The sequence below is a fragment of the Aulonocara stuartgranti genome (assembly GCF_965226115.1).
Source record: "Aulonocara stuartgranti genome assembly, chromosome: 17".
Classification (NCBI taxonomy): Eukaryota; Metazoa; Chordata; class Actinopteri; order Cichliformes; family Cichlidae; genus Aulonocara; species Aulonocara stuartgranti.
The window spans coordinates 10,832,320-10,839,710 of record NC_138953.1 but is presented as its reverse complement, the minus strand read 5'-3'; the positions used below and the strand labels follow the sequence as shown (position 1 = coordinate 10,839,710).

Genomic DNA, 7,391 nt, shown 5'->3' with positions numbered 1-7,391 from the left:
TATTAGACAACAAAATTGCAAATACAGGAGCTGCACATATATGTGTGGGTGTGTGTTATTGATTAATTTTTTTTTTTTTACTTGATTTCTACTATTTATGTGTAGCTTTTACATTGTGGGCACCACTTACACACAGGAACAGTAAACCAGGTAAAGCGTGGGTACCACAGGTATGCAAAGCTAACAGATTTTCCTCTAAACAGATTAATTAGGGCTACAAAGGTTGAAAGTGTCACGGGCTGCGACGGCAGACCGTGGAGTTGTAGAGAAAGTAGGGCCCAAACGCGAGACTCAAGTGAAGGACAGTGGATTTATTTATGGCGAGTGGACAGAAACGACAACTATATACAATTCAAGCACTGTGACTCCTGTGGCGATTCCTCCAAGAATCCCACACAGTGCACGTGTCCATAGCAGTGAAAAGGTGACAACTCCAAAAACCCGATTCCACTCTGTGATTTCCCCTCGTGACGACGTTCCTGACTCCCGACTCCTGGTGACACAAAAACACACACAGCTCAGCAGGCAGCCTTTAGTAGCGAAGCCGATCACAACACACTAATCTACGGAGGTACTTAACAGGTTCGACTTAGTATAATCCCGCGCCGACTGGGGCTCCGCCACCTTCTTAAATAAGGCGCCCCTCATGAAGCCATCAGCTGCAGCTGGTGAGGGCTAATGGGCGGCAGGTGCGGCAGTCCCCAGTGCGGGAACACTTCCGGGTCGCAGTCCCCTCAGCGACCCCAAAACATCCGGGAGCACCCAGGGAGAAAGGACAAAAAGGGAGAGACAACCACCATAACATATGGAAAAACATATACAAGAAATACATGAGCTCTGGGTCATCAGACCCAGACCATGACAGAAAGAATATGTCCCATGAAGTATTTCAAAAATGCTCTTCACAGCTCTGCTGTGAAAGTATAAACACTAATGAGCCAGATGTTGACTTTGTTTAGAAACAGTGGGGACAAAAAGTGACATAACTAAAAGCAGAATAAGTGCACTGTTAAGAACCAACTTGCCAGGTTCCCTTCACAAATCAACAGACCAGGGGAGGAAAAGGGAAACAGTCGAGGGCAAAGAAAAAAAGAATACAAAACATGCTCTGAAAATATTCTTATTTCCTGTTTTTTATTTAAGGGTTTTGACTTACTCCACTTCTACACTGAAAAAAATAACATGGTGGATTTACTTCATTCAATAGTGGACATTGGTTGCACAATATAGTTTTGCTTTGGCAGCAACTTAAACAACTGAGTTAAATAAACACAACTTATTCATATTCAATAAGTCTGTGCATTTTGTGTTGATACAACGTGATTGAAACATGTTTAGATGAAGTAAGTTGAGTTCTTGGGATATTTTAATCCTTCGACTTTTACCCCAATACTACTTGGTCACTTAAATACTACATTTAATTTAGAATTAAATGTAGTTTTTAATTTAGAATTAAATGTAGTATTTAGAATCACCAATTAACTTATCCCTAATAACTGCATGACTTTTAACTGTGGGAGGAAACCAGAGTACCCAGAGAGAACCAACTGACGGACTGAATCCAGGACATGAGCTGTCAATCCAGGCTTAACAAAAGCTTGATCCAGAATTTTCTGTACGTTTTTGTCCTTGACAGGTTACACAACAATAAATAGCAACAGCATACATGTGGTGTGTGTATAGTTGTCTGCCTCTTAAAACCCCAGTGATTTCTCTGTGGTTTGAAATCTCGTGTGATCTTGTGAATTTCGTGAGTCCAGGCAACTAACCACTCTTACTAGATTGCATCATGTCATCTCAACAAGAATAACTGCCAGGAGGGGGAAAAAGTGCCTAACATATAACCCACATATGTAGCACATACATTTTAAACAAATCACTTTGTTGTGACACTGAAAAAAAGAACCAAATTCCCTGTCCCTATTTGTTGATTTTTTTGTTATAATATCAAAACAATGTATTTAACAATATATACTGTTTTGGCTGTGTGGTTTCATGACTTTATAGTGTATACACTGATAAACTGACGAATGAGCCACTTTAAACCAATGCAGAGGCCCACTTGTGCATAATAATAATAATATTAATAAAAATAATGACACACACTGTAAAACCACCAGAATTTTCAAAAAGGTCATACCAACCACCACTTGTTTCACTCCTACAGCTTATGTTTGCAGTTTGTTAAAAAGCCTGCTAGCATTAGCAAATAACTTAGCACTAACTTCCAAATTGCTCTTTTAATCTCCTGCCTCAACGACACACCTGCAAAATATATCAAACACGATGATGGCAAAATATTTTTAAGAAGATCTTGTCCTGACAAAGACAGATGTCTTATAAAAGTACTTTCCTCTACCGCAGAGTACCAGTTTGTCTCCAGGATCACGTTTTGCCATGACAGTAAATATACACACAGGCTCAGAAAGTGCACACAATATGGGCTAACCTTACAGATGGTAAGGCTAATGTCAAATATAGATGTGGGAAGCAGCATCACATCCATTCCCACTGGTGAAAGTCCATAATTTAGTTATGACCTCACATTCTCTGGTAAGTATTTCACGCACATTAATATTGTTCACTTTGAAATGAAATATCTGCAGCTTCGCTTTACTCCTTCCCACTCTCTCAGGCTTGCACTTAATGCTCTTCTTCCTCTCTTCTTCCTCCTTTCTCAGTCTTACACTTTATACTCTGTATACTTTATCTCTCTCCCCACTTCTGTCTTCCCCCCCATGTCTCAGTTTCCAAAGGCTAATGCACTGGAGCAGATAATTATACACACCCTCCACCCCGCTTCCATACTGGCGTCTCAAACAACATCCCTCTCCTCCATGTGTGCACAGTGAACCTGCATTGATGCAGGAGGAGAGAAGACAAAAATCACATATTCAGTGTACAGTGATAAATGAGGACACATATGCGGCAAACAAGCTGTCGTAGTGACATTGCTGGGGGCATTTCACCCCATTACCAAAATAGATCCATGTTATATGTGTGTGTGTTTCCCCATCACCCAACACAAATGTGCAAGTTAAAAGTTAAAAGCTTAGGAAATAATTTAGACTTGCGTTGCAAAGATAACACGTAGAGCACTTCTTGAAGATGTTCGTAAGATGACTCTGACAATGGCAGCCTTAATGATCATATTTTAATGTGTAACGCCACCTTTGAATAGGCTTAAAGAGAAGTAAAGGTCAGGGAGGTAAAAAAAAACAACAACAAAAAAACATCTAAGTCTTTTTCATATTCACCGTTATATTCACAGTTCTTCCCATGCAGTCTCTAATTATCCTGACATAGTGCCCATAAATAGGAAATGTAAATGCCAAACTTTATCTTGTCTCCTGCTTATATTTACTGAAGCATAAAAAAATGACATGGTCCTCTTTACTCATTTCTTTCTCATTTCCCCACCGAGCTGCAAAATTCAGTCCTCTGTCCTGTTGCCAAATCAATCTTTTCTGGGACATTTGGGCCAAATGAATTATTGCTAAAGAAAACTGAGCTGAGGTGACGTTCAGTTGGCAATGCACATAACAAGATCATGTAACTGTATAATTCAGATCATAAAATTTATGGTCTGCTTCCAGCTCACAAAGGTTAACAGCTTAGTTTAAAAGAGATGTTTAAGCTTATGAATCTAAAAATAAAACACCTAATTAAATTGTGAATGTGCAGAATGGGCAAATTAGACGTATCAGATTTCTCAAAAAACACCCATCCTAGCAACCTGATTGAACCACTGAAGTCATTTGTCACAGAAAACAAAAAATATTTTTGTATATTTAGTAAAAGCTAAATTAACACATGACCAACTGTTTTAGCAGGAATTAGTTTCTGGTCTGTTCTAATTTTGTTGGATGGTCAGTGAACATCTGGCAACCACCAGTTGCAATGGAAAAATGTGCATTCCCCAACTGGTTGAATAGCATTTGCTGGAGATTGCTTTGGGATCAGTTGTTAAGCCCACAGCATGCAGGCCTAGAGATTGGTCAGTGACACAGTGGTAACCCCTGGTCGCTATGGTCCGCCATACTGTAGGTGTTTTACTGGGCTGAGAGTGTGCATATGCCATTTACCACACATAAACTGCTAGTTACAAAGAAAGAATGTGGGATGAGAGTGTGTGAGCCCTTGAGTACTTTGCACATTTATGTTTGTTTGTTTGTTTAGAGCAAGTCAAGCTGAACATTGTGAAGTGGAAATGAAAGTAAGGTAAGAGAGAACCAAAAACTGCAAAAAAAAGCTAATTTCACAGAGCTTGAATTTCTCATCTTTATAATTGATTTCAGTTCACACACGCCTACTTGAATTAATATGTAGGATTTACCATTATAAAACTACCTTGTAAAAAATGAGTGTGTAATACATTTTGTGAAACCTCTCATTTTTATTCATTAATGTGTGTATTGGGGGATTAATTGAGGATGCTATAAATAGCACATTTGTGTGCAACAGTTGTGCGTAAGCTGCTGTGGTGCTGCTGGAGGACCTTCCTGATGCATTAGTTGTCAGAAAGTTTCTTTTTTCTACCTCAGTCACCATCTTTCCCTCATCCTTTCAGCTCTTTAAGGTTTCCTTTTCCCCACAGTATTTTTTTTTCTGCTTGTGATTTAGGAATTAAAACCACCAAAGTGAAACAGCCACAGAAATAGCTGTTGATGTGTTCTGTGTGTGACCCTGAAATAAAGGGATGATGTTTTTCAGTGGTGTCTCTCTGATAAGGAAGAAACAAATCATTTATGAACGCATGCTATCAGTTATGATAATGGCTAGCACTGATTAGTAATTAAAGCTCCAGCTTCCCATTCAATTTTCCCATGCCTCCTAAACCTGAAAGCGCCTCCTAAAACTGTCGCTTTTTTCACTGCCATGGCATGCTCTGTCTCTCAGGAGCTAGAGCAGGTTGTCTACTAACTGGAAAATCAGTGGTTCAATCGCCGGCTCCTCAAGTGTTCACTGTCAGACTAGAGGAGCTCTAGACGTTTAGTATACAATGTTAGTATGTGCCTGGGCAATGGAGTAGTATGTGCCTGCTAGGTTAAAAGTGCTTTTTTTTAAAAAAGAATTTGGGGCGAATGAGTTCTTAAATAGAGAAGAAAACCATTAAATAATAGTCCATTAAAGATGAAGATTAGGATGTTTTTGCGCGTTTCAGGCCATTTGTTGACCTCTTGTTTCACATGCACTGGAAAGAAACCAGAAAAAATAAAGTAGAAATAAAATCATGCATTGATTTTAACTAATGGTTCCCTCTAAGAGGGCAAGTGGATCCAAACCATGTTAGCAAATGTCACTGACAACATACTCTAAGAGAGACACCAATCATCTTGAGGGTTCAGGTTTTCCTTTCATTTGTCACCTGCATATAACTGTTTTAATGTCTATAAAAAAAAAAAAAACCTGCACACTAAAAATACAGGTACAAGTGTGGGTGAATGTGGTATTTTGGTGAGTTCTCTCACCCCCATAACGTGTGTGTTTGTTTCCAAAAAGAAAGGTGACACACAACACTATAGGCACTAACATGCATGTGCATGTGTGTGCATATCAGATCAATTTTGTAAGCCCTACAGCCTAGCACAAATGAGTCACAGGTGTGAGCAGAGCCAGAGGATGTTTTCCTGACACAGTCACAAATAAACGAGATTTATTTCAAGGAAATCTTTTGTATTTGGACCACAGACTGTACATAAAAAAAAAATGGATGCAGCCTCTGAGTCAGAAAAGTGACGTCATTGCAGAAGTGTCTAAAACCTTATTTTTAATGTCCAGCAGTGGACAATTAAAATACCGCCCCCTGAGAAATGTCTCTCAACTACCAAACTCTACAACCTGAGTAAAGACTTTTCCAAGTCTCATTGAATACGACCTCGAGGTAATTTCATGAATTTCCCATCACAAAGTCAACACTGATAATAAGGGAGAATGTATTTTTTGGACATACCCACTATGTTATTCACAAATTGCTCCCCTGATAAGCTGACCCGTGCTGCTTGTGTGGCTCTGAGGTGTACTAGGGACCTATGATACACAAACTCTCATGGCTGTTTTCCAACCCCTACACAGTATGCTAAAAATGTAAAGGTAAAATATTGTAATTGATACTAAAGAGACTCATGAGTTTTAATTCAGATTGATGACTGTGCCCTCTAACCTTACCTACCAGTGATAATGGGCACCCAACTCTGCCCTGCCCTCTATTCGCTAGCAGATTGTGTGCATTCAGTTTCAAATGCAGGTAATTTCAATATGCACCGTCTGCATTTGAATTTACCCTCCACTTCAGAAACGATAACTGCGTTCAGTCCTCTTCTGTAACATCTAGATGCTGAAGTATCACGACTTCAACTTGTCCGTCTGCTCATATGAATGCCTGAAGGCAATGAGAAAGAAAGAAAAGTGTGTGCAGACCGTGTAGCAGGGAATAGTTCTGTGGTATCAGCTGGAAACCAGGCTGCGGTACATCAAAAAGGAACTCAGCTGATATTATTATGCATTTTACTGCCTATTAGATTTCATTACTCTTTCACTGAATGTGCCAGGATGCTGTTCCAGAACGTTCCGTCCCACTTTAACCTCTGTTTGCACGCTAGCACACTGTCAATCACATAAAGCATACCCTGCTTTATGATCTATTTTATTCTTAATTGGGAGACTAATTTACTAAATGAAAAACATGCTGTATTAAATAGGACTTTAATTTAGCAATTGAGCTCATTAGAAAAGTGTTTACTGACGTAATAAATCAAGTGAGGAATAAGGTTATTTTCTCAGACTTATTGGAACCTGAGGAAGTCCCCCTCCTGCTGGCTGTCAGAAGGATTAACGTACTTACATTTTAGTTTTAGGACCCAAATGTTATGTTAATCTTTCATGTGATATGGACTGCACTTGGATTTACATATTGTATTTCAAGTCCTTCTCAACACTCAAAGCCTTTAGAATACAAGCCACCTTTAACAAACATATGTTAATAGACTGTTTTATTTTACAGACTTCACATCTGCTTCACATCAGTGGCAAATCAAATTTAGAATCATCACTTTAAATAATGTAACATATCTTTGGGAAAAGGGGAGGACATGCAAACTGTACACTGAAAGACCCTAGCTGAACAGGAGATTCAAACCAAGGTTTCCTTTTTCCAAAGCACACTATGGAGAACATTAGGACCAGCCACACCGTAGGCTGTTGTTGACACTATAGAGCCGATATCTGCTGCCAGGTTCCAAGATCTGGTAGAAAGCCTGAAACCAGAAGAGTGAAAGTCGATGAGGCAGCACGGAAATGCCCATAGTTGGCTCAGTGCAAAGGTTTTCACATACTTTTAACCATATTGTGTGTGTGTGTGTGTGTGTGTGTGTGTGTGTGTGTGTGTGTGT

At 39.4% G+C, this 7,391-nt stretch overlaps 1 long non-coding RNA gene across 1 annotated transcript; it reads right to left on the bottom strand.

Moving 5' to 3' along the window:
• Window positions 1-291: 291 nt before the first annotated feature.
• Window positions 292-779, bottom strand: LOC309691970. Its single transcript, XR_014272174.1, has 2 exons — window positions 581-779; window positions 292-493 (listed from the first exon to the last, which is right to left on the bottom strand). It is a non-coding gene; the product is annotated as an uncharacterized lncRNA (long non-coding RNA).
• Window positions 780-7,391: the final 6,612 nt, after the last annotated feature.